This window comes from Salvelinus namaycush, chromosome 2 (assembly GCF_016432855.1).
Source record: "Salvelinus namaycush isolate Seneca chromosome 2, SaNama_1.0, whole genome shotgun sequence".
NCBI lineage: Eukaryota > Metazoa > Chordata > Actinopteri > Salmoniformes > Salmonidae > Salvelinus > Salvelinus namaycush.
Window position 1 is genome coordinate 66,057,518 of NC_052308.1, and position 27,541 is coordinate 66,085,058.

The 27,541-nt window shown below is 54.9% G+C and overlaps 1 pseudogene; it reads right to left on the reverse strand.

Annotated features, from left to right (window-relative positions):
- Positions 1–723: 723 nt before the first annotated feature.
- LOC120022985 lies at positions 724–26,920 on the reverse strand (annotated as a pseudogene).
- Between the last annotated feature and the right edge of the window lie 621 nt (positions 26,921–27,541).

Here is a 27,541-nt window from a genome sequence, read left to right on the forward strand (position 1 = left end):
AAACTAAACCTTCATATTACATTGTGTATAACATATTGTGAATGTATCATTAATCATCATAGCAGGTTACTGAATGGTCCAACAACTGAGGAAGTTTGAAAGAGTTGAACTACACAATGTCACCTATCAGATCCTCTGTCATTCCATGGTCTGGATGCTGGTCTATGATAGGGAGTCCAAAAGCTACTATCTCTTTCATGATATGAACTGAAGAAGAAGAAGAAGAAAAAAAAGTTTTAGCTATTATCTATGCAGTTTTATAAATCAATCACCAGAGTTTGTAGTATTGAGCGTTTGTAGTATTGATTACAGTTAGCCTACTTTAAAGGGGCAATCATTAGTTGAAACAATAACAAAACGTTCTCGCCGGCACTGTTTAGGTAAAAAGCTGAGGGATGGGGCTGGAGAAATGTAACCACTAAATTCCTAGACAGAGCTATGGATGCACAAGCATTTCGCTACACCCGCAATAACATCGGCTAAATATGTGTATGTGACCAATACAATTTGATTTGATTTGCAAGGACTGACATTCCATGATATAGCAACTGCAGATTGCCCCTTTAACTGTGTATTTTCTTTGACTAAAAGTTTTTGCCAAATGTGTATGTCTCTTGCTGAATTGCAAGGCTAACACATCAGAATAATTTAAAGACTCAACGTCTGAGAATATTTTGGATAAAACTGTGAACCACACAATGTAATGTTCTGGTTTATTTACACTCAGACCAAGTTGGTGTGATACCGTTGAGCCCTGGCAACAACATCATTGGAATAGTCCTTTCCAGTGGTGTTCTTATTCACTTCCTATAGCGAACTGATCGCTCCATCCCCCTTGTTGTAGGCAGCTATTCCCCCTGAAAAGTAACAATCATGGCCAGATAAACAACCAGTCATGCAGTGCAGATGATTTCGTTAGAATTCTTTGCCTTGTATTCCCCCCACCCCCATATCCCCCACTCACAGCAAGTATCTATCAACTATCAAACTTCGTACCTTTAAGCTGCTGCTCCTTGGTACATTCAGGAAACTTGTTTTTGATTCTTTTGATGAAACGAATTAGAATCCCAGTGGCTTGTTCAAGATGTTCCTTACTGTCCCATTCACCCCTTCTCTTGTGGTTGTCGCCATTTGGGTTAACATCAACCTAGGAAATATATTATGGAAATCAATGGACAGTACTTCACTTATGTTGTAATGCCATTCAAACATGTCATTCAGCATCAAACCGTAAAGGTAATGGAAACACAAATGGATTCAATGTCTTTATGAATCTGTATAAACTCCATGAACATCCCCCTTCACAAATCCAGATACCAAATCAGTGGCCTTGTGGTTAGAGTTTCTGCCCTGAGATTAGAAGGTTGCAAGTTTGATCCCCGGTTGAGTCATAATAAAAATTGTAAGAATTCCTCTCTGATTGGCATTAAGGAGATAGATTGGGGGTAAGACCATGTGATAAACTAGCATCCTGTTCAGGGGGTGTACTTTTACATCAGCCTACCTCATACTACAGACACAGGATATATGCTGTTCTGGCTTACTCGTGCTAGGCTACTAAAGCGTACCATATGTGTGTGTCACAGTCAAAACAGTTTACGCATATATTGTGATGTTTTTTCGGCTGTTCGAGAGCACCATTTTTTTTCTTGAGGCTTGTCCAAGTTCGGAAGCCGAAGTCCACGTCCCAACGTCAGTGATTGGTCAACAGTAGGGATCCTTTAATGTAGTGTTTGTTGTCATTCAACGACAGACGACTAGTTTTATAGCAACATTTTTCACTTGAGAAATACTGCACCAAATATCTTAGTTAGATGTAAAATTGCGCGACTAAGACCTCTGCAAAAACGTAAACTCAAGAAATCTGTAATTCATTTTATCTTAGACTCATTCAGACTTTTGAGGAAGTGTACTGGTTACGGCGTCTCAAGAGGGGCAAACAGTAATATTGTTGAATTATTTATTTGTATTTTTTAATTTCCCTCATTTTTCAAGCGAAGGTATTTTAAGGGAATATGCGAGCATATATGTTCACTTCGCCTAGCCGACTTCTGCTAGGGGCAAACCGAACCCATTCACGGCAAACACTGCATATGACGGCTAATCTGAAATTGCCTTTAAAAGCCGCAGTGCCTATAACATGGGATCAGATTGAATCCTGGCCTTACTCTCAAATCCAGGTCTAAGGGTCTACCACCTTGCTGGTTTTCATTCTTCCCACCTGCGAACCAGGGGCCTCATTTATAAAACAGGCTTTTAAATGTCTATACACACTAAGTTGTGTACATAATATGCACAGTTTTTGTAAATTGCATATTATCATGTCAAGTTCTGTCACGTTCCTGACCTGTTTTCTGTTGTTTTGTATGTGTTTAGTTGGTCAGGGCGTGAGTTGGGGTGGGTAGTCTATGTTATGTGTTTTCTATGTTGGGTTAATGTGTTGCCTGGTATGGTTCTCAATTAGAGGCAGGTGTTTGACGTTTCCTCTGATTGAGAACCATATTAAGGTAGGTTGTTCTCACTGTTTGTTTGTGGGTGATTGTTCCTGTGTCTGTGTATACCACATGGGACTGTTTCGTTTGTTCGTTCGTTTTAGGTAGTCTGTTCCTGTTCGTGCGTTCTTCGTCTATATGTAAGTTCGTTTGTTTCAGGTCTGTTGCCTTCGTTTATTGTTTTGTAGTTTGTTCTAGTGTTCATTTAGTGTTTCGTCTTTCATTTAATAAATTCAGTATGTATTCATCACCCGCTGCGCCTTGGTCCGTTCATTCACCACAAGACGAACGTTACAGAATCACCCACCAAACCCGGATCAAGCAGCGGGTTAACGGGCAGCAGCGACAGCAGCAGTGGTTTAAGGAGGAATGGACATGGGAGGAGATTCTGGACGGAGAAGGACCCTGGGCAGAGCCAAAGGAGTGTCGCCGCCCCAAAGCGGAGCTGGAGGCAGCGAAAGCGGAGAGGCGGCATTATGAGGCGCTAGCAAGGCAGAGCGGCTGGAAGCCCGAGAGGCTCACCCAAAAATTTCTTGGGGGGGGGGGGGGGGGGCTAAAAGGGAGTGTAGCTGGGTCAAGTTGTAGACTTGAGCCAACTCCCCCTGCTTACCGTAAGGAGCCGGTGAGGGCGGTATTGGAGGTGAGTGACACAGAGACAGTGAAGGAGTTAATGGGGAAATTGGAGGAGAGAGTTATGAGGGATGTACTGGTTTGGTGCATGAGGCACGGCATCCGTCCGACTGAACGTGTCGGTGAGTTGATGTCACCGGGAACAGCTCTCCATACTCGTACTGAGGTGCATGCTAGCCGTCTGGTTAAGACAGTGCCTACATCACGCACCAAGCCTCCTGTGGTTCTCCAGAGTCCTGTGCGTCCTGTTACTGCTCCACGCACTAGCCCTATGGTGCGTGTCTCCTGTCCATTACCACCAGAGCCTACACCACGCACCAGGCTTCCAGTGCGTCTCCAGAGCCCTGTTCCTCCTCCACGCACTCTCCCTGTGGTGCGTGTCTTCAGCCCAGTGCCTCCAGTTCCGGCACCACGCATCAAGCCTCCTGTGCGTCTCCAGAGCCCTGTACGCACTGTTCCTTCTCCCCGCACTCGCCCTGAGGTGCGTGCCCTCAGTCCGGTACCACCAGTTCCGGCACCACGCACCAAGCCTCCTGTGCTTCTCCAGAGCCCTGTACGCACTGTTCCTTCTCCCCGCACTCGCCCTGAGGTGCGTGCCCTCAGCCCGGTACCTCCAGTTCCGGTACCACGCACCAGGCCTATAGTGCGCATCGAGAGTCCAGTGTGCCCTGTTCCTGCTCCACGCACTAGCCTTGAGGTGCGTGTCTCCAGTCCGGTACCACCAGTTCCGGCACCACGCACCAGGCCTACTGTGCGCCTCAGCAGGTCAGAGTCGGCCGTCTGCCCAACGCCGTCTGCACTGCTCGTCTGCCCAGCGCCGTCTGAGCCATCTGTCTGCCCAGCGCCGTCTGAGCCATCCGTCTGCCCAGCGCCGTCTGAGCCATCCGTCTGCCCAGCGCCGTCTGAGCCATCCGTCTGCCCAGCGCCGTCTGAGCCATCCGTCTGCCCAGCGCCGTCTGAGCCATCCGTCTGCCCAGCGCCTTCTGAGCCATCCGTCTGCCACGAGCCATTAGAGCCGCCCGTCTGTCCCGAGCCATTAGAGCCGTCCGTCAGTCAGGAGCCGCTAGAGCCGTCCGTCAGTCAGGAGCTGCCAGAGCCGCCAGCCAGTCAGGAGCTGCCAGAGCCGCCAGCCAGTCAGGAGCTGCCAGAGCCGCCAGCCAGTCAGGAGCTGCCAGAGCCGCCAGCCAGTCAGGAGCTGCCAGAGCCGCCAGCCAGTCAGGAGCTGCGAGAGCCGCCAGCCAGTCAGGAGCTGCCAGAGCCGCCAGCCAGTCAGGAGCTGCCAGAGCCGCCAGCCAGTCATGAGCTGCCCTCCAGTCATGAGCTGCCCTCCAGTCATGAGCTGCCCTCCAGTCATGAGCTGCCCTCCAGTCATGAGCTGCCCTACAGTCATGAGCTGCCCTACAGTCCGGAGCTGCCCTACAGTCCGGAGCTGCCCTACAGTCCGGAGCTGCCCTACAGTCCGGAGCTGCCACTCAGTCCGGAGCTGCCACTCAGTCCGGAGCTGCCAGTAGTCCAGAGTTGTCCCTCTGTCCTAAGCTACCTCTCTGTCCGGAGCGATCTCTCTGTCCTGAGCTACCCCTCTGTCCTGAGCTACCCCTCTGTCCTGAGCTACCCCTCTGTCCTGAGCTACCTCTCTGTCCTGAGCTACCTCTCTGTCCTGAGCTACCTCTTTGTCCTGAGCTACCTCTCTGTCCTGAGTTGTCTCCTCTATTTAGGAGGGGCCTTGGTGAAGGTTCCTGGACCATGGTCGGGGGCGAGGGTCGCCACTCAAGGGACGCTAAGGAGGGGGACAAAGACAGTGGTGGAGTGGTGTCCTCGTCCACCGCCGGAGCCGCCACCGCGGACAGATGCCCACCCAGACCCTCCCCTTAAGTTTTAGGGGTGCGCCCGGAGTTCGCACCTTGAGGGGGGGGTTCTGTCACGTTCCTGACCTGTTTTCTGTTGTTTTGTATGTGTTTAGTTGGTCAGGGCGTGAGTTGGGGTGGGTAGTCTATGTTATGTGTTTTCTATGTTGGGTTAATGTGTTGCCTGGTATGGTTCTCAATTAGAGGCAGGTGTTTGACGTTTCCTCTGATTGAGAACCATATTAAGGTAGGTTGTTCTCACTGTTTGTTTGTGGGTGATTGTTCCTGTGTCTGTGTATACCACATGGGACTGTTTCGTTTGTTCGTTCGTTTTAGGTAGTCTGTTCCTGTTCGTGCGTTCTTCGTCTATATGTAAGTTCGTTTGTTTCAGGTCTGTTGCCTTCGTTTATTGTTTTGTAGTTTGTTCTAGTGTTCATTTAGTGTTTCGTCTTTCATTTAATAAATTCAGTATGTATTCATCACCCGCTGCGCCTTGGTCCGTTCATTCACCACAAGACGAACGTTACAGAATCACCCACCAAACCCGGAACAAGCAGCGGGTTAACGGGCAGCAGCGACAGCAGCAGTGGTTCAAGGAGGAATGGACATGGGAGGAGATTCTGGACGGAGAAGGACCCTGGGCAGAGCCAGAGGAGTGTCGCCGCCCCAAAGCGGAGCTGGAGGCAGCGAAAGCGGAGAGGCGGCATTATGAGGCGCTAGCAAGGCAGAGCGGCTGGAAGCCCGAGAGGCTCACCCAAAAATTTCTTGGGGGGGGGCTAAAAGGGAGTGTAGCTGGGTCAAGTTGTAGACTTGAGCCAACTCCCCCTGCTTACCGTAAGGAGCCGGTGAGGGCGGTATTGGAGGTGAGTGACACAGAGACAGTGAAGGAGTTAATGGGGAAATTGGAGGAGAGAGTTATGAGGGATGTACTGGTTTGGTGCATGAGGCACGGCATCCGTCCGACTGAACGTGTCGGTGAGTTGATGTCACCGGGAACAGCTCTCCATACTCGTACTGAGGTGCGTGCTAGCCGTCTGGTTAAGACAGTGCCTACATCACGCACCAAGCCTCCTGTGGTTCTCCAGAGTCCTGTGCGTCCTGTTACTGCTCCACGCACTAGCCCTATGGTGCGTGTCTCCTGTCCATTACCACCAGAGCCTACACCACGCACCAGGCTTCCAGTGCGTCTCCAGAGCCCTGTTCCTCCTCCACGCACTCTCCCTGTGGTGCGTGTCTTCAGCCCAGTGCCTCCAGTTCCGGCACCACGCATCAAGCCTCCTGTGCGTCTCCAGAGCCCTGTACGCACTGTTCCTTCTCCCCGCACTCGCCCTGAGGTGCGTGCCCTCAGTCCGGTACCACCAGTTCCGGCACCACGCACCAAGCCTCCTGTGCTTCTCCAGAGCCCTGTACGCACTGTTCCTTCTCCCCGCACTCGCCCTGAGGTGCGTGCCCTCAGCCCGGTACCTCCAGTTCCGGTACCACGCACCAGGCCTATAGTGCGCATCGAGAGTCCAGTGTGCCCTGTTCCTGCTCCACGCACTAGCCTTGAGGTGCGTGTCTCCAGTCCGGTACCACCAGTTCCGGCACCACGCACCAGGCCTACTGTGCGCCTCAGCAGGTCAGAGTCGGCCGTCTGCCCAACGCCGTCTGCACTGCTCGTCTGCCCAGCGCCGTCTGAGCTGCCTGCACTGCTCGTCTGCCCAGCGCCGTCTGAGCCATCTGTCTGCCCAGCGCCGTCTGAGCCATCCGTCTGCCCAGCGCCGTCTGAGCCATCCGTCTGCCCAGCGCCGTCTGAGCCATCCGTCTGCCCAGCGCCGTCTGAGCCATCCGTCTGCCCAGCGCCGTCTGAGCCATCCGTCTGCCCAGCGCCTTCTGAGCCATCCGTCTGCCACGAGCCATTAGAGCCGCCCGTCTGTCCCGAGCCATTAGAGCCGTCCGTCAGTCAGGAGCCGCTAGAGCCGTCCGTCAGTCAGGAGCTGCCAGAGCCGCCAGCCAGTCAGGAGCTGCCAGAGCCGCCAGCCAGTCAGGAGCTGCCAGAGCCGCCAGCCAGTCAGGAGCTGCCAGAGCCGCCAGCCAGTCAGGAGCTGCCAGAGCCGCCAGCCAGTCAGGAGCTGCGAGAGCCGCCAGCCAGTCAGGAGCTGCCAGAGCCGCCAGCCAGTCAGGAGCTGCCAGAGCCGCCAGCCAGTCATGAGCTGCCCTCCAGTCATGAGCTGCCCTCCAGTCATGAGCTGCCCTCCAGTCATGAGCTGCCCTCCAGTCATGAGCTGCCCTACAGTCATGAGCTGCCCTACAGTCCGGAGCTGCCCTACAGTCCGGAGCTGCCCTACAGTCCGGAGCTGCCCTACAGTCCGGAGCTGCCCTACAGTCCGGAGCTGCCACTCAGTCCGGAGCTGCCACTCAGTCCGGAGCTGCCACTCAGTCCGGAGCTGCCAGTAGTCCAGAGTTGTCCCTCTGTCCTAAGCTACCTCTCTGTCCGGAGCGATCTCTCTGTCCTGAGCTACCCCTCTGTCCTGAGCTACCCCTCTGTCCTGAGCTACCCCTCTGTCCTGAGCTACCTCTCTGTCCTGAGCTACCTCTCTGTCCTGAGCTACCTCTTTGTCCTGAGCTACCTCTCTGTCCTGAGTTGTCTCCTCTATTTAGGAGGGGCCTTGGTGAAGGTTCCTGGACCATGGTCGGGGGCGAGGGTCGCCACTCAAGGGACGCTAAGGAGGGGGACAAAGACAGTGGTGGAGTGGTGTCCTCGTCCACCGCCGGAGCCGCCACCGCGGACAGATGCCCACCCAGACCCTCCCCTTAAGTTTTAGGGGTGCGCCCGGAGTTCGCACCTTGAGGGGGGGGTTCTGTCACGTTCCTGACCTGTTTTCTGTTGTTTTGTATGTGTTTAGTTGGTCAGGGCGTGAGTTGGGGTGGGTAGTCTATGTTATGTGTTTTCTATGTTGGGTTAATGTGTTGCCTGGTATGGTTCTCAATTAGAGGCAGGTGTTTGACGTTTCCTCTGATTGAGAACCATATTAAGGTAGGTTGTTCTCACTGTTTGTTTGTGGGTGATTGTTCCTGTGTCTGTGTATACCACATGGGACTGTTTCGTTTGTTCGTTCGTTTTAGGTAGTCTGTTCCTGTTCGTGCGTTCTTCGTCTATATGTAAGTTCGTTTGTTTCAGGTCTGTTGCCTTCGTTTATTGTTTTGTAGTTTGTTCTAGTGTTCATTTAGTGTTTCGTCTTTCATTTAATAAATTCAGTATGTATTCATCACCCGCTGCGCCTTGGTCCGTTCATTCACCACAAGACGAACGTTACAGAATCACCCACCAAACCCGGATCAAGCAGCGGGTTAACGGGCAGCAGCGACAGCAGCAGTGGTTCAAGGAGGAATGGACATGGGAGGAGATTCTGGACGGAGAAGGACCCTGGGCAGAGCCAGAGGAGTGTCGCCGCCCCAAAGCGGAGCTGGAGGCAGCGAAAGCGGAGAGGCGGCATTATGAGGCGCTAGCAAGGCAGAACGGCTGGAAGCCCGAGAGGCTCACCCAAAAATTTCTTGGGGGGGGGCTAAAAGGGAGTGTAGCTGGGTCAAGTTGTAGACTTGAGCCAACTCCCCCTGCTTACCGTAAGGAGCCGGTGAGGGCGGTATTGGAGGTGAGTGACACAGAGACAGTGAAGGAGTTAATGGGGAAATTGGAGGAGAGAGTTATGAGGGATGTACTGGTTTGGTGCATGAGGCACGGCATCCGTCCGACTGAACGTGTCGGTGAGTTGATGTCACCGGGAACAGCTCTCCATACTCGTACTGAGGTGCGTGCTAGCCGTCTGGTTAAGACAGTGCCTACATCACGCACCAAGCCTCCTGTGGTTCTCCAGAGTCCTGTGCGTCCTGTTACTGCTCCACGCACTAGCCCTATGGTGCGTGTCTCCTGTCCATTACCACCAGAGCCTACACCACGCACCAGGCTTCCAGTGCGTCTCCAGAGCCCTGTTCCTCCTCCACGCACTCTCCCTGTGGTGCGTGTCTTCAGCCCAGTGCCTCCAGTTCCGGCACCACGCATCAAGCCTCCTGTGCGTCTCCAGAGCCCTGTACGCACTGTTCCTTCTCCCCGCACTCGCCCTGAGGTGCGTGCCCTCAGTCCGGTACCACCAGTTCCGGCACCACGCACCAAGCCTCCTGTGCTTCTCCAGAGCCCTGTACGCACTGTTCCTTCTCCCCGCACTCGCCCTGAGGTGCGTGCCCTCAGCCCGGTACCTCCAGTTCCGGTACCACGCACCAGGCCTATAGTGCGCATCGAGAGTCCAGTGTTCCTGCTCCACGCACTAGCCTTGAGGTGCGTGTCTCCAGTCCGGTACCACCAGTTCCGGCACCACGCACCAGGCCTACTGTGCGCCTCAGCAGGTCAGAGTCGGCCGTCTGCCCAACGCCGTCTGCACTGCTCGTCTGCCCAGCGCCGTCTGAGCTGCCTGCACTGCTCGTCTGCCCAGCGCCATCTGAGCCATCTGTCTGCCCAGCGCCGTCTGAGCCATCCGTCTGCCCAGCGCCGTCTGAGCCATCCGTCTGCCCAGCGCCGTCTGAGCCATCCGTCTGCCCAGCGCCGTCTGAGCCATCCGTCTGCCCAGCGCCGTCTGAGCCATCCGTCTGCCCAGCGCCGTCTGAGCCATCCGTCTGCCCAGCGCCGTCTGAGCCATCTGTCTGCCCAGCGCCGTCTGAGCCATCCGTCTGCCCAGCGCCTTCTGAGCCATCCGTCTGCCACGAGCCATTAGAGCCGCCCGTCTGTCCCGAGCCATTAGAGCCGTCCGTCAGTCAGGAGCCGCTAGAGCCGTCCGTCAGTCAGGAGCTGCCAGAGCCGCCAGCCAGTCAGGAGCTGCCAGAGCCGCCAGCCAGTCAGGAGCTGCCAGAGCCGCCAGCCAGTCAGGAGCTGCCAGAGCCGCCAGCCAGTCAGGAGCTGCCAGAGCCGCCAGCCAGTCAGGAGCTGCGAGAGCCGCCAGCCAGTCAGGAGCTGCCAGAGCCGCCAGCCAGTCAGGAGCTGCCAGAGCCGCCAGCCAGTCATGAGCTGCCCTCCAGTCATGAGCTGCCCTCCAGTCATGAGCTGCCCTCCAGTCATGAGCTGCCCTACAGTCATGAGCTGCCCTACAGTCCGGAGCTGCCCTACAGTCCGGAGCTGCCCTACAGTCCGGAGCTGCCCTACAGTCCGGAGCTGCCACTCAGTCCGGAGCTGCCACTCAGTCCGGAGCTGCCACTCAGTCCGGAGCTGCCAGTAGTCCAGAGTTGTCCCTCTGTCCTAAGCTACCTCTCTGTCCGGAGCGATCTCTCTGTCCTGAGCTACCCCTCTGTCCTGAGCTACCCCTCTGTCCTGAGCTACCCCTCTGTCCTGAGCTACCTCTCTGTCCTGAGCTACCTCTCTGTCCTGAGCTACCTCTTTGTCCTGAGCTACCTCTCTGTCCTGAGTTGTCTCCTCTATTTAGGAGGGGCCTTGGTGAAGGTTCCTGGACCATGGTCGGGGGCGAGGGTCGCCACTCAAGGGACGCTAAGGAGGGGGACAAAGACAGTGGTGGAGTGGTGTCCTCGTCCACCGCCGGAGCCGCCACCGCGGACAGATGCCCACCCAGACCCTCCCCTTGAGTTTTAGGGGTGCGCCCGGAGTTCGCACCTTGAGGGGGGGGGGTTCTGTCACGTTCCTGACCTGTTTTCTGTTGTTTTGTATGTGTTTAGTTGGTCAGGGCGTGAGTTGGGGTGGGTAGTCTATGTTATGTGTTTTCTATGTTGGGTTAATGTGTTGCCTGGTATGGTTCTCAATTAGAGGCAGGTGTTTGACGTTTCCTCTGATTGAGAACCATATTAAGGTAGGTTGTTCTCACTGTTTGTTTGTGGGTGATTGTTCCTGTGTCTGTGTATACCACATGGGACTGTTTCGTTTGTTCGTTCGTTTTAGGTAGTCTGTTCCTGTTCGTGCGTTCTTCGTCTATATGTAAGTTCGTTTGTTTCAGGTCTGTTGCCTTCGTTTATTGTTTTGTAGTTTGTTCTAGTGTTCATTTAGTGTTTCGTCTTTCATTTAATAAATTCAGTATGTATTCATCACCCGCTGCGCCTTGGTCCGTTCATTCACCACAAGACGAACGTTACAGAATCACCCACCAAACCCGGATCAAGCAGCGGGTTAACGGGCAGCAGCGACAGCAGCAGTGGTTCAAGGAGGAATGGACATGGGAGGAGATTCTGGACGGAGAAGGACCCTGGGCAGAGCCAGAGGAGTGTCGCCGCCCCAAAGCGGAGCTGGAGGCAGCGAAAGCGGAGAGGCGGCATTATGAGGCGCTAGCAAGGCAGAGCGGCTGGAAGCCCGAGAGGCTCACCCAAAAATTTCTTGGGGGGGGGCTAAAAGGGAGTGTAGCTGGGTCAAGTTGTAGACTTGAGCCAACTCCCCCTGCTTACCGTAAGGAGCCGGTGAGGGCGGTATTGGAGGTGAGTGACACAGAGACAGTGAAGGAGTTAATGGGGAAATTGGAGGAGAGAGTTATGAGGGATGTACTGGTTTGGTGCATGAGGCACGGCATCCGTCCGACTGAACGTGTCGGTGAGTTGATGTCACCGGGAACAGCTCTCCATACTCGTACTGAGGTGCGTGCTAGCCGTCTGGTTAAGACAGTGCCTACATCACGCACCAAGCCTCCTGTGGTTCTCCAGAGTCCTGTGCGTCCTGTTACTGCTCCACGCACTAGCCCTATGGTGCGTGTCTCCTGTCCATTACCACCAGAGCCTACACCACGCACCAGGCTTCCAGTGCGTCTCCAGAGCCCTGTTCCTCCTCCACGCACTCTCCCTGTGGTGCGTGTCTTCAGCCCAGTGCCTCCAGTTCCGGCACCAGGCATCAAGCCTCCTGTGCGTCTCCAGAGCCCTGTACGCACTGTTCCTTCTCCCCGCACTCGCCCTGAGGTGCGTGCCCTCAGTCCGGTACCACCAGTTCCGGCACCACGCACCAAGCCTCCTGTGCTTCTCCAGAGCCCTGTACGCACTGTTCCTTCTCCCCGCACTCGCCCTGAGGTGCGTGCCCTCAGCCCGGTACCTCCAGTTCCGGTACCACGCACCAGGCCTATAGTGCGCATCGAGAGTCCAGTGTGCCCTGTTCCTGCTCCACGCACTAGCCTTGAGGTGCGTGTCTCCAGTCCGGTACCACCAGTTCCAGCACCACGCACCAGGCCTACTGTGCGCCTCAGCAGGTCAGAGTCGGCCGTCTGCCCAACGCCGTCTGCACTGCTCGTCTGCCCAGCGCCGTCTGAGCTGCCTGCACTGCTCGTCTGCCCAGCGCCGTCTGAGCCATCTGTCTGCCCAGCGCCGTCTGAGCCATCCGTCTGCCCAGCGCCGTCTGAGCCATCCGTCTGCCCAGCGCCGTCTGAGCCATCCGTCTGCCCAGCGCCGTCTGAGCCATCCGTCTGCCCAGCGCCTTCTGAGCCATCCGTCTGCCACGAGCCATTAGAGCCGCCCGTCTGTCCCGAGCCATTAGAGCCGTCCGTCAGTCAGGAGCCGCTAGAGCCGTCCGTCAGTCAGGAGCTGCCAGAGCCGCCAGCCAGTCAGGAGCTGCCAGAGCCGCCAGCCAGTCAGGAGCTGCCAGAGCCGCCAGCCAGTCAGGAGCTGCCAGAGCCGCCAGCCAGTCAGGAGCTGCCAGAGCCGCCAGCCAGTCAGGAGCTGCGAGAGCCGCCAGCCAGTCAGGAGCTGCCAGAGCCGCCAGCCAGTCAGGAGCTGCCAGAGCCGCCAGCCAGTCATGAGCTGCCCTCCAGTCATGAGCTGCCCTCCAGTCATGAGCTGCCCTCCAGTCATGAGCTGCCCTCCAGTCATGAGCTGCCCTACAGTCATGAGCTGCCCTACAGTCCGGAGCTGCCCTACAGTCCGGAGCTGCCCTACAGTCCGGAGCTGCCCTACAGTCCGGAGCTGCCCTACAGTCCGGAGCTGCCACTCAGTCCGGAGCTGCCACTCAGTCCGGAGCTGCCACTCAGTCCGGAGCTGCCAGTAGTCCAGAGTTGTCCCTCTGTCCTAAGCTACCTCTCTGTCCGGAGCGATCTCTCTGTCCTGAGCTACCCCTCTGTCCTGAGCTACCCCTCTGTCCTGAGCTACCCCTCTGTCCTGAGCTACCTCTCTGTCCTGAGCTACCTCTCTGTCCTGAGCTACCTCTTTGTCCTGAGCTACCTCTCTGTCCTGAGTTGTCTCCTCTATTTAGGAGGGGCCTTGGTGAAGGTTCCTGGACCATGGTCGGGGGCGAGGGTCGCCACTCAAGGGACGCTAAGGAGGGGGACAAAGACAGTGGTGGAGTGGTGTCCTCGTCCACCGCCGGAGCCGCCACCGCGGACAGATGCCCACCCAGACCCTCCCCTTGAGTTTTAGGGGTGCGCCCGGAGTTCGCACCTTGAGGGGGGGTTCTGTCACGTTCCTGACCTGTTTTCTGTTGTTTTGTATGTGTTTAGTTGGTCAGGGCGTGAGTTGGGGTGGGTAGTCTATGTTATGTGTTTTCTATGTTGGGTTAATGTGTTGCCTGGTATGGTTCTCAATTAGAGGCAGGTGTTTGACGTTTCCTCTGATTGAGAACCATATTAAGGTAGGTTGTTCTCACTGTTTGTTTGTGGGTGATTGTTCCTGTGTCTGTGTATACCACATGGGACTGTTTCGTTTGTTCGTTCGTTTTAGGTAGTCTGTTCCTGTTCGTGCGTTCTTCGTCTATATGTAAGTTCGTTTGTTTCAGGTCTGTTGCCTTCGTTTATTGTTTTGTAGTTTGTTCTAGTGTTCATTTAGTGTTTCGTCTTTCATTTAATAAATTCAGTATGTATTCATCACCCGCTGCGCCTTGGTCCGTTCATTCACCACAAGACGAACGTTACAGAATCACCCACCAAACCCGGATCAAGCAGCGGGTTAACGGGCAGCAGCGACAGCAGCAGTGGTTTAAGGAGGAATGGACATGGGAGGAGATTCTGGACGGAGAAGGACCCTGGGCAGAGCCAGAGGAGTGTCGCCGCCCCAAAGCGGAGCTGGAGGCAGCGAAAGAGGAGAGGCGGCATTATGAGGCGCTAGCAAGGCAGAGCGGCTGGAAGCCCGAGAGGCTCACCCAAAAATTTCTTGGGGGGGGGGGCTAAAAGGGAGTGTAGCTGGGTCAAGTTGTAGACTTGAGCCAACTCCCCCTGCTTACCGTAAGGACCCGGTGAGGGCGGTATTGGAGGTGAGTGACACAGAGACAGTGAAGGAGTTAATGGGGAAATTGGAGGAGAGAGTTATGAGGGATGTACTGGTTTGGTGCATGAGGCACGGCATCCGTCCGACTGAACGTGTCGGTGAGTTGATGTCACCGGGAACAGCTCTCCATACTCGTCCTGAGGTGCGTGCTAGCCGTCTGGTTAAGACAGTGCCTACATCACGCACCAAGCCTCCTGTGGTTCTCCAGAGTCCTGTGCGTCCTGTTACTGCTCCGCGCACTAGCCCTATGGTGCGTGTCTCCTGTCCATTACCACCAGAGCCTACACCACGCACCAGGCTTCCAGTGCGTCTCCAGAGGCCTGTTCCTCCTCCACGCACTCTACCTGTGGTGCGTGTCTCCAGCCCAGTGCCTCCAGTTCCGGCACCACGCACCAAGCCTCCTGTGCTTCTCCAGAGCCCTGTACGCACTGTTCCTTCTCCCCGCACTCGCCCTGAGGTGCGTGCCCTCAGCCCGGTACCTCCAGTTCCGGTACCACGCACCAGGCCTATAGTGCGCATCGAGAGTCCAGTGTGCCCTGTTCCTGCTCCACGCACTAGCCTTGAGGTGCGTGTCTCCAGTCCGGTACCACCAGTTCCGGCACCACGCACCAGGCCTACTGTGCGCCTCAGCAGGTCAGAGTCGGCCGTTTGCCCAACGCCGTCTGCACTGCTCGTCTGCCCAGCGCCGTCTGAGCTGCCTGCACTGCTCGTCTGCCCAGCGCCGTCTGAGCCATCTGTCTGCCCAGCGCCGTCTGAGCCATCCGTCTGCCCAGCGCCGTCTGAGCCATCCGTCTGCCCAGCGCCGTCTGAGCCATCCGTCTGCCCAGCGCCGTCTGAGCCATCCGTCTGCCCAGCGCCGTCTGAGCCATCCGTCTGCCCAGCGCCTTCTGAGCCATCCGTCTGCCACGAGCCATTAGAGCCGCCCGTCTGTCCTGAGCCATTAGAGCCGTCCGTCAGTCAGGAGCCGCTAGAGCCGTCCGTCAGTCAGGAGCTGCCAGAGCCGCCAGCCAGTCAGGAGCTGCCAGAGCCGCCAGCCAGTCAGGAGCTGCCAGAGCCGCCAGCCAGTCAGGAGCTGCCAGAGCCGCCAGCCAGTCAGGAGCTGCCAGAGCCGCCAGCCAGTCAGGAGCTGCCAGAGCCGCCAGCCAGTCAGGAGCTGCCAGAGCCGCCAGCCAGTCAGGAGCTGCCCTCCAGTCATGAGCTGCCCTCCAGTCATGAGCTGCCCTCCAGTCATGAGCTGCCCTCCAGTCATGAGCTGCCCTACAGTCATGAGCTGCCCTACAGTCATGAGCTGCCCTACAGTCCGGAGCTGCCCTACAGTCCGGAGCTGCCCTACAGTCCGGAGCTGCCCTACAGTCCGGAGCTGCCACTCAGTCCGGAGCTGCCACTCAGTCCGGAGCTGCCACTCAGTCCGGAGCTGCCAGTAGTCCAGAGTTGTCCCTCTGTCCTAAGCTACCTCTCTGTCCGGAGCGATCTCTCTGTCCTGAGCTACCCCTCTGTCCTGAGCTACCCCTCTGTCCTGAGCTACCCCTCTGTCCTGAGCTACCTCTCTGTCCTGAGCTACCTCTCTGTCCTGAGCTACCTCTTTGTCCTGAGCTACCTCTCTGTCCTGAGTTGTCTCCTCTATTTAGGAGGGGCCTTGGTGAAGGTTCCTGGACCATGGTCGGGGGCGAGGGTCGCCACTCAAGGGACGCTAAGGAGGGGGACAAAGACAGTGGTGGAGTGGTGTCCTCGTCCACCGCCGGAGCCGCCACCGCGGACAGATGCCCACCCAGACCCTCCCCTTGAGTTTAAGGGGTGCGCCCGGAGTTCGCACCTTGAGGGGGGGGTTCTGTCACGTTCCTGACCTGTTTTCTGTTGTTTTGTATGTGTTTAGTTGGTCAGGGCGTGAGTTGGGGTGGGTAGTCTATGTTATGTGTTTTCTATGTTGGGTTAATGTGTTGCCTGGTATGGTTCTCAATTAGAGGCAGGTGTTTGACGTTTCCTCTGATTGAGAACCATATTAAGGTAGGTTGTTCTCACTGTTTGTTTGTGGGTGATTGTTCCTGTGTCTGTGTATACCACATGGGACTGTTTCGTTTGTTCGTTCGTTTTAGGTAGTCTGTTCCTGTTCGTGCGTTCTTCGTCTATATGTAAGTTCGTTTGTTTCAGGTCTGTTGCCTTCGTTTATTGTTTTGTAGTTTGTTCTAGTGTTCATTTAGTGTTTCGTCTTTCATTTAATAAATTCAGTATGTATTCATCACCCGCTGCGCCTTGGTCCGTTCATTCACCACAAGACGAACGTTACAGAATCACCCACCAAACCCGGATCAAGCAGCGGGTTAACGGGCAGCAGCGACAGCAGCAGTGGTTCAAGGAGGAATGGACATGGGAGGAGATTCTGGACGGAGAAGGACCCTGGGCAGAGCCAGAGGAGTGTCGTCGCCCCAAAGCGGAGCTGGAGGCAGCGAAAGCGGAGAGGCGGCATTATGAGGCGCTAGCAAGGCAGAGCGGCTGGAAGCCCGAGAGGCTCACCCAAAAATTTCTTGGGGGGGGGCTAAAAGGGAGTGTAGCTGGGTCAAGTTGTAGACTTGAGCCAACTCCCCCTGCTTACCGTAAGGAGCCGGTGAGGGCGGTATTGGAGGTGAGTGACACAGAGACAGTGAAGGAGTTAATGGGGAAATTGGAGGAGAGAGTTATGAGGGATGTACTGGTTTGGTGCATGAGGCACGGCATCCGTCCGACTGAACGTGTCGGTGAGTTGATGTCACCGGGAACAGCTCTCCATACTCGTACTGAGGTGCGTGCTAGCCGTCTGGTTAAGACAGTGCCTACATCACGCACCAAGCCTCCTGTGGTTCTCCAGAGTCCTGTGCGTCCTGTTACTGCTCCACGCACTAGCCCTATGGTGCGTGTCTCCTGTCCATTACCACCAGAGCCTACACCACGCACCAGGCTTCCAGTGCGTCTCCAGAGCCCTGTTCCTCCTCCACGCACTCTCCCTGTGGTGCGTGTCTTCAGCCCAGTGCCTCCAGTTCCGGCACCACGCATCAAGCCTCCTGTGCGTCTCCAGAGCCCTGTACGCACTGTTCCTTCTCCCCGCACTCGCCCTGAGGTGCGTGCCCTCAGTCCGGTACCACCAGTTCCGGCACCACGCACCAAGCCTCCTGTGCTTCTCCAGAGCCCTGTACGCACTGTTCCTTCTCCCCGCACTCGCCCTGAGGTGCGTGCCCTCAGCCCGGTACCTCCAGTTCCGGTACCACGCACCAGGCCTATAGTGCGCATCGAGAGTCCAGTGTGCCCTGTTCCTGCTCCACGCACTAGCCTTGAGGTGCGTGTCTCCAGTCCGGTACCACCAGTTCCGGCACCACGCACCAGGCCTACTGTGCGCCTCAGCAGGTCAGAGTCGGCCGTCTGCCCAACGCCGTCTGCACTGCTCGTCTGCCCAGCGCCGTCTGAGCTGCCTGCACTGCTCGTCTGCCCAGCGCCGTCTGAGCCATCTGTCTGCCCAGCGCCGTCTGAGCCATCCGTCTGCCCAGCGCCGTCTGAGCCATCCGTCTGCCCAGCGCCGTCTGAGCCATCCGTCTGCCCAGCGCCGTCTGAGCCATCCGTCTGCCCAGCGCCGTCTGAGCCATCCGTCTGCCCAGCGCCTTCTGAGCCATCCGTCTGCCACGAGCCATTAGAGCCGCCCGTCTGTCCCGAGCCATTAGAGCCGTCCGTCAGTCAGGAGCCGCTAGAGCCGTCCGTCAGTCAGGAGCTGCCAGAGCCGCCAGCCAGTCAGGAGCTGCCAGAGCCGCCAGCCAGTCAGGAGCTGCCAGAGCCGCCAGCCAGTCAGGAGCTGCCAGAGCCGCCAGCCAGTCAGGAGCTGCCAGAGCCGCCAGCCAGTCAGGAGCTGCGAGAGCCGCCAGCCAGTCAGGAGCTGCCAGAGCCGCCAGCCAGTCAGGAGCTGCCAGAGCCGCCAGCCAGTCATGAGCTGCCCTCCAGTCATGAGCTGCCCTCCAGTCATGAGCTGCCCTCCAGTCATGAGCTGCCCTCCAGTCATGAGCTGCCCTACAGTCATGAGCTGCCCTACAGTCCGGAGCTGCCCTACAGTCCGGAGCTGCCCTACAGTCCGGAGCTGCCCTACAGTCCGGAGCTGCCCTACAGTCCGGAGCTGCCACTCAGTCCGGAGCTGCCACTCAGTCCGGAGCTGCCACTCAGTCCGGAGCTGCCAGTAGTCCAGAGTTGTCCCTCTGTCCTAAGCTACCTCTCTGTCCGGAGCGATCTCTCTGTCCTGAGCTACCCCTCTGTCCTGAGCTACCCCTCTGTCCTGAGCTACCCCTCTGTCCTGAGCTACCTCTCTGTCCTGAGCTACCTCTCTGTCCTGAGCTACCTCTTTGTCCTGAGCTACCTCTCTGTCCTGAGTTGTCTCCTCTATTTAGGAGGGGCCTTGGTGAAGGTTCCTGGACCATGGTCGGGGGCGAGGGTCGCCACTCAAGGGACGCTAAGGAGGGGGACAAAGACAGTGGTGGAGTGGTGTCCTCGTCCACCGCCGGAGCCGCCACCGCGGACAGATGCCCACCCAGACCCTCCCCTTGAGTTTTAGGGGTGCGCCCGGAGTTCGCACCTTGAGGGGGGGGGGTTCTGTCACGTTCCTGACCTGTTTTCTGTTGTTTTGTATGTGTTTAGTTGGTCAGGGCGTGAGTTGGGGTGGGTAGTCTATGTTATGTGTTTTCTATGTTGGGTTAATGTGTTGCCTGGTATGGTTCTCAATTAGAGGCAGGTGTTTGACGTTTCCTCTGATTGAGAACCATATTAAGGTAGGTTGTTCTCACTGTTTGTTTGTGGGTGATTGTTCCTGTGTCTGTGTATACCACATGGGACTGTTTCGTTTGTTCGTTCGTTTTAGGTAGTCTGTTCCTGTTCGTGCGTTCTTCGTCTATATGTAAGTTCGTTTGTTTCAGGTCTGTTGCCTTCGTTTATTGTTTTGTAGTTTGTTCTAGTGTTCATTTAGTGTTTCGTCTTTCATTTAATAAATTCAGTATGTATTCATCACCCGCTGCGCCTTGGTCCGTTCATTCACCACAAGACGAACGTTAGAGAATCACCAACCAAACCCGGATCAAGCAGCGGGTTAACGGGCAGCAGCGACAGCAGCAGTGGTTTAAGGAGGAATGGACATGGGAGGAGATTCTGGACGGAGAAGGACCCTGGGCAGAGCCAGAGGAGTGTCGCCGCCCCAAAGCGGAGCTGGAGGCAGCGAAAGAGGAGAGGCGGCATTATGAGGCGCTAGCAAGGCAGAGCGGCTGGAAGCCCGAGAGGCTCACCCAAAAATTTCTTGGGGGGGGGCTAAAAGGGAGTGTAGCTGGGTCAAGTTGTAGACTTGAGCCAACTCCCCCTGCTTACCGTAAGGACCCGGTGAGGGCGGTATTGGAGGTGAGTGACACAGAGACAGTGAAGGAGTTAATGGGGAAATTGGAGGAGAGAGTTATGAGGGATGTACTGGTTTGGTGCATGAGGGACGGCATCCGTCCGACTGAACGTGTCGGTGAGTTGATGTCACCGGGAACAGCTCTCCATACTCGTCCTGAGGTGCGTGCTAGCCGTCTGGTTAAGACAGTGCCTACATCACGCACCAAGCCTCCTGTGGTTCTCCAGAGTCCTGTGCGTCCTGTTACTGCTCCGCGCACTAGCCCTATGGTGCGTGTCTCCTGTCCATTACCACCAGAGCCTACACCACGCACCAGGCTTCCAGTGCGTCTCCAGAGGCCTGTTCCTCCTCCACGCACTCTACCTGTGGTGCGTGTCTCCAGCCCAGTGCCTCCAGTTCCGGCACCACGCATCAAGCCTCCTGTGCGTCTCCAGAGCCCTGTACGCACTGTTCCTTCTCCCCGCACTCGCCCTGAGGTGCGTGCCCTCAGTCCGGTACCACCAGTTCCGGCACCACGCACCAAGCCTCCTGTGCTTCTCCAGAGCCCTGTACGCACTGTTCCTTCTCCCCGCACTCGCCCTGAGGTGCGTGCCCTCAGCCCGGTACCTCCAGTTCCGGTACCACGCACCAGGCCTATAGTGCGCATCGAGAGTCCAGTGTGCCCTGTTCCTGCTCCACGCACTAGCCTTGAGGTGCGTGTCTCCAGTCCGGTACCACCAGTTCCGGCACCACGCACCAGGCCTACTGTGCGCCTCAGCAGGTCAGAGTCGGCCGTCTGCCCAACGCCGTCTGCACTGCTCGTCTGCCCAGCGCCGTCTGAGCTGCCTGCACTGCTCGTCTGCCCAGCGCCGTCTGAGCCATCTGTCTGCCCAGCGCCGTCTGAGCCATCCGTCTGCCCAGCGCCGTCTGAGCCATCCGTCTGCCCAGCGCCGTCTGAGCCATCTGTCTGCCCAGCGCCGTCTGAGCCATCCGTCTGCCCAGCGCCGTCTGAGCCATCCGTCTGCCCAGCGCCTTCTGAGCCATCCGTCTGCCACGAGCCATTAGAGCCGCCCGTCTGTCCCGAGCCATTAGAGCCGTCCGTCAGTCAGGAGCCGCTAGAGCCGTCCGTCAGTCAGGAGCTGCCAGAGCCGCCAGCCAGTCAGGAGCTGCCAGAGCCGCCAGCCAGTCAGGAGCTGCCAGAGCCGCCAGCCAGTCAGGAGCTGCCAGAGCCGCCAGCCAGTCATGAGCTGCCCTCCAGTCATGAGCTGCCCTCCAGTCATGAGCTGCCCTCCAGTCATGAGCTGCCCTACAGTCATGAGCTGCCCTACAGTCCGGAGCTGCCCTACAGTCCGGAGCTGCCCTACAGTCCGGAGCTGCCCTACAGTCCGGAGCTGCCCTACAGTCCGGAGCTGCCACTCAGTCCGGAGCTGCCACTCAGTCCGGAGCTGCCACTCAGTCCGGAGCTGCCAGTAGTCCAGAGTTGTCCCTCTGTCCTAAGCTACCTCTCTGTCCGGAGCGATCTCTCTGTCCTGAGCTACCCCTCTGTCCTGAGCTACCCCTCTGTCCTGAGCTACCCCTCTGTCCTGAGCTACCTCTCTGTCCTGAGCTACCTCTCTGTCCTGAGCTACCTCTTTGTCCTGAGCTACCTCTCTGTCCTGAGTTGTCTCCTCTATTTAGGAGGGGCCTTGGTGAAGGTTCCTGGACCATGGTCGGGGGCGAGGGTCGCCACTCAAGGGACGCTAAGGAGGGGGACAAAGACAGTGGTGGAGTGGTGTCCTCGTCCACCGCCGGAGCCGCCACCGCGGACAGATGCCCACCCAGACCCTCCCCTTAAGTTTTAGGGGTGCGCCCGGAGTTCGCACCTTGAGGGGGGGGTTCTGTCACGTTCCTGACCTGTTTTCTGTTGTTTTGTATGTGTTTAGTTGGTCAGGGCGTGAGTTGGGGTGGGTAGTCTATGTTATGTGTTTTCTATGTTGGGTTAATGTGTTGCCTGGTATGGTTCTCAATTAGAGGCAGGTGTTTGACGTTTCCTCTGATTGAGAACCATATTAAGGTAGGTTGTTCTCACTGTTTGTTTGTGGGTGATTGTTCCTGTGTCTGTGTATACCACATGGGACTGTTTCGTTTGTTCGTTCGTTTTAGGTAGTCTGTTCCTGTTCGTGCGTTCTTCGTCTATATGTAAGTTCGTTTGTTTCAGGTCTGTTGCCTTCGTTTATTGTTTTGTAGTTTGTTCTAGTGTTCATTTAGTGTTTCGTCTTTCATTTAATAAATTCAGTATGTATTCATCACCCGCTGCGCCTTGGTCCGTTCATTCACCACAAGACGAACGTTACAGAATCACCCACCAAACCCGGATCAAGCAGCGGGTTAACGGGCAGCAGCGACAGCAGCAGTGGTTTAAGGAGGAATGGACATGGGATGAGATTCTGGACGGAGAAGGACCCTGGGCAGAGCCAGAGGAGTGTCGCCGCCCCAAAGCGGAGCTGGAGGCAGCGAAAGAGGAGAGGCGGCATTATGAGGCGCTAGCAAGGCAGAGCGGCTGGAAGCCCGAGAGGCTCACCCAAAAATTTCTTGGGGGGGGGCTAAAAGGGAGTGTAGCTGGGTCAAGTTGTAGACTTGAGCCAACTCCCCCTGCTTACCGTAAGGACCCGGTGAGGGCGGTATTGGAGGTGAGTGACACAGAGACAGTGAAGGAGTTAATGGGGAAATTGGAGGAGAGAGTTATGAGGGATGTACTGGTTTGGTGCATGAGGCACGGCATCCGTCCGACTGAACGTGTCGGTGAGTTGATGTCACCGGGAACAGCTCTCCATACTCGTCCTGAGGTGCGTGCTAGCCGTCTGGTTAAGACAGTGCCTACATCACGCACCAAGCCTCCTGTGGTTCTCCAGAGTCCTGTGCGTCCTGTTACTGCTCCGCGCACTAGCCCTATGGTGCGTGTCTCCTGTCCATTACCACCAGAGCCTACACCACGCACCAGGCTTCCAGTGCGTCTCCAGAGGCCTGTTCCTCCTCCACGCACTCTACCTGTGGTGCGTGTCTCCAGCCCAGTGCCTCCAGTTCCGGCACCACGCATCAAGCCTCCTGTGCGTCTCCAGAGCCCTGTACGCACTGTTCCTTCTCCCCGCACTCGCCCTGAGGTGCGTGCCCTCAGTCCGGTACCACCAGTTCCGGCACCACGCACCAAGCCTCCTGTGCTTCTCCAGAGCCCTGTACGCACTGTTCCTTCTCCCCGCACTCGCCCTGAGGTGCGTGCCCTCAGCCCGGTACCTCCAGTTCCGGTACCACGCACCAGGCCTATAGTGCGCATCGAGAGTCCAGTGTGCCCTGTTCCTGCTCCACGCACTAGCCTTGAGGTGCGTGTCTCCAGTCCGGTACCACCAGTTCCGGCACCACGCACCAGGCCTACTGTGCGCCTCAGCAGGTCAGAGTCGGCCGTCTGCCCAACGCCGTCTGCACTGCTCGTCTGCCCAGCGCCGTCTGAGCTGCCTGCACTGCTCGTCTGCCCAGCGCCGTCTGAGCCATCTGTCTGCCCAGCGCCGTCTGAGCCATCCGTCTGCCCAGCGCCGTCTGAGCCATCCGTCTGCCCAGCGCCGTCTGAGCCATCTGTCTGCCCAGCGCCGTCTGAGCCATCCGTCTGCCCAGCGCCGTCTGAGCCATCCGTCTGCCCAGCGCCTTCTGAGCCATCCGTCTGCCACGAGCCATTAGAGCCGCCCGTCTGTCCCGAGCCATTAGAGCCGTCCGTCAGTCAGGAGCCGCTAGAGCCGTCCGTCAGTCAGGAGCTGCCAGAGCCGCCAGCCAGTCAGGAGCTGCCAGAGCCGCCAGCCAGTCAGGAGCTGCCAGAGCCGCCAGCCAGTCAGGAGCTGCCAGAGCCGCCAGCCAGTCAGGAGCTGCCAGAGCCGCCAGCCAGTCATGAGCTGCCCTCCAGTCATGAGCTGCCCTCCAGTCATGAGCTGCCCTCCAGTCATGAGCTGCCCTCCAGTCATGAGCTGCCCTACAGTCATGAGCTGCCCTACAGTCCGGAGCTGCCCTACAGTCCGGAGCTGCCCTACAGTCCGGAGCTGCCCTACAGTCCGGAGCTGCCACTCAGTCCGGAGCTGCCACTCAGTCCGGAGCTGCCAGTAGTCCAGAGTTGTCCCTCTGTCCTAAGCTACCTCTCTGTCCGGAGCGATCTCTCTGTCCTGAGCTACCCCTCTGTCCTGAGCTACCCCTCTGTCCTGAGCTACCCCTCTGTCCTGAGCTACCTCTCTGTCCTGAGCTACCTCTCTGTCCTGAGCTACCTCTTTGTCCTGAGCTACCTCTCTGTCCTGAGTTGTCTCCTCTATTTAGGAGGGGCCTTGGTGAAGGTTCCTGGACCATGGTCGGGGGCGAGGGTCGCCACTCAAGGGACGCTAAGGAGGGACAAAGACAGTGGTGGAGTGGTGTCCTCGTCCACCGCCGGAGCCGCCACCGCGGACAGATGCCCACCCAGACCCTCCCCTTGAGTTTTAGGGGTGCGCCCGGAGTTCGCACCTTGAGGGGGGGGTTCTGTCACGTTCCTGACCTGTTTTCTGTTGTTTTGTATGTGTTTAGTTGGTCAGGGCGTGAGTTGGGGTGGGTAGTCTATGTTATGTGTTTTCTATGTTGGGTTAATGTGTTGCCTGGTATGGTTCTCAATTAGAGGCAGGTGTTTGACGTTTCCTCTGATTGAGAACCATATTAAGGTAGGTTGTTCTCACTGTTTGTTTGTGGGTGATTGTTCCTGTGTCTGTGTATACCACATGGGACTGTTTCGTTTGTTTGTTCGTTTTAGGTAGTCTGTTCCTGTTCGTGCGTTCTTCGTCTATATGTAAGTTCGTTTGTTTCAGGTCTGTTGCCTTCGTTTATTGTTTTGTAGTTTGTTCTAGTGTTCATTTAGTGTTTCGTCTTTCATTTAATAAATTCAGTATGTATTCATCACCCGCTGCGCCTTGGTCCGTTCATTCACCACAAGACGAACGTTACAAGTTCAAGATTTATAAATCACAATGTTGGTATAGATTCTGACATACACCTCACACAATTTACGATCAAATCTGTGTGCACAAATGTGTGATAAATGAGGCCCCAGGTGAGTGGAATCTCGTTCAAATCATCGACCTTAATATAAGATAAAAAAAATGTAGTTTACTGTAGTACTGAGGCTCAGATTTGAGTAGTCCATACAAATATACTAGACACTGGCCAGTATTCAATCTGAAACCTATGGCAAGATTGACATTTACAGGTAATTTCCAATTGAGCCGACATGGTGGTAACATTGCATTGTCAACGAGCTCAGATTGAAACCCAGCCACTGTTTCTTTAACATATATGTCGTGTCTTTGCTATCATTAAATTGAAGACTTATAGTTTATATCAAAGATTCCTGTAATTAGGGATTACGCGGTCAACTGGTTAATAACGTAACTAATTACCTATGAATTCGAGGGCACCAGGGAAAGTAGTCAGATTACAAAGTTATAATTTCCCAATATAACCTTTCAGATATTTTCATATCTGATCAATAGTCTTCTGATTAATGATTTATTTATTTTTACCTCACGTTAGTCTCATTCCAAACGTCGTAAATTGTTGGTTATCTGCACGAACCCAGTCTTCACTGAGTCATCCATACATCAATTGTCTTAAATCATTTATTTATTACTAACTAAGTAATTCACAGAAATGCACAAACAAACAAACAAACTTAAAATGGTTATATGAAATGATGGGAGAAATATGCCCTAGTGGGCTGAACCGGCATGGCGGCTTGTTAGACAAAGGGAAAATTGCGTTCGACTAAGAAGTCACTACAGAGTCCATAATTATAACAATTGACATACTAATCCTTACACATGAACGCTCACTCATTCGGGAACAATTGCAATCAATATATATATATTTACGCTCGGTGTGTCGTCTTGATAGCTGGAGGCAAGTTAGTTGCTGTTGGAGATTCGTCTGTCTCTGTCCCGGTTATTGTGGATAGTTCAGAGTGACATTCGTTATAGAATGGAATGGATGTTTCGGCGGTTGTCTTTCTTCGCGTTCAATGATACCGAATTCCTAGCTGCAGACTAGTAGTCAATATCAAAGACTTGTTCTTATTCGTCTAAGAGTTTAACCACGTGGTATGGTTAAAGATTCAGCAATGGTACTTAACCTTCGTTCTCCTCCTATGGAGAAAAACATGGTCTGTTGATAATTTCTCAGAGTTGGGCTTTTATTCGGATAGCAGAAAGGGGCTGTCCCAGGATGTCTGACCCTAACTGGGCTCAGGGGCGGTCCTTGGATTTAGTTAAAATCAAAAGGGATTTGTATTTTTCTTCATTAAACAGTCCAAAATCATATTACACAATTATACAAACAGTATCATACTCACTCATTCATTTTATACAACAAACAGATGTAAACCTCATATCTGAGGTTATTATATAAACAGCGGTATGGTAATGTAGTCCCACAGTCTCCCATGAGTTTCCCACATTGGGACAAACGGACATGTTAATAGCTGGGATCTTCACCGATCTTTAATACTTTTTCAGGAACATGAAATCTGTTCGTACCTCAAGTTCTGTGAGGTGGAAGAAAACTTCCTTTGTCCTGAAAGTTTACCCTCTCTCTAATACTGTTTGGCCATGAGGAGATTCTCAGGAATTTACGATGTCTCTCTGTGACCACAGCATGGGTTGAAGGAGGAAAGGGAGAGGCAGGGAGAGGGGGATGGGGCTTGCTATACCCAAGCAGGCAACGTCATGACACAGAGTTCAGACATAGATATTTAATTATTTTGCCATTAGTGTCCTTGAAAGAAATTATGAGTGCCTACCTGCATTAGCCCAAAGCCATTTCCAGAGTCCCCCCAGCCTTGGGCTGGGATGATTGTTGGGGACGGGTTACAGATTGCTCTCCCACCTCTGGTCTCTCTTGAGGTGATGCCACAGATGAGAGCTGGGGCTATTTTATACTCTTTCCCCACCTCTTTGATGATGTCAATGTACCTCTTTATGTCATCCTTGTCATACTCTGCCATTCTCTCAGATGCACGCACCCCTTTATAACATTTTGTAAAGTAAATGTGTTTTCAATGTTTTTTGTCAATGAGATGGATAAGTATTGATGTAGGTTCTGTTAGTTGCATAGACCACATACCTCTAGCATGTCCGTCAGCATCTGCTGTCTCCTTAGAGGCACCATTAGTTTAAACTTTCATAATGTCTCCATACTTTGACCCAAAGATTCCTATCTCAACAAGACAAACACAAGCTGAGGTGAACTGTCCTGTTGTAGGGTAATAGGCCTATGCCAAAATACAACATATTTTATTTACAAAATATTTTCCAACTACTAAACACAAGTACACTATTTGAAAAAACATAAATCTCACCCATGTTGATGTTTTCTCTTGAAATTCTTGAAATTGGAGGATCCTCAAAATGTTAAACTGAGCCGAGCCGGGAGCTTTTGCAAAACCTCATTAGTTTCCGCCTGAATTTCTGTGCACGAATACACAACACTTTACCACTTTACGGTATCGCGTGTTTCTGGTAGGGATACTGAGTCTAATGCAGTCCCATGCACAGATAGAGACGATAGCTACAAATAATTTCAAGTAAACAGTTTGAAGCACACTTATTCAATATTCCATAATCACAATTATACAATATAGTTTATTTCATTTTCGTGCCTTATCAAAAAAAAGAGGGAGGGGAGGACAAACAGAGAAGAGGTGTTGCCCAGGGGCTAAAGACACGTGCCCGGACCAGCCCCCTGCACTCCTGATCTGAGGACACACGTGTTAGAGCCATCTATACCTTTCCTGTGATGTTTTATGCTTGCTTACTATCCAAATACACAATCGTAAGAATTACGATATACATGTATACTGTGCGTGAATATGATATATTTTTTGGTCTGACTTAATTTCAGTCTTTTTAAAGAATGTTACTTGGTGGATTTCCACCAGAAATTAGTATAGGTGATTTCAAAAGGCTTACGAGGTTCTTATGCCT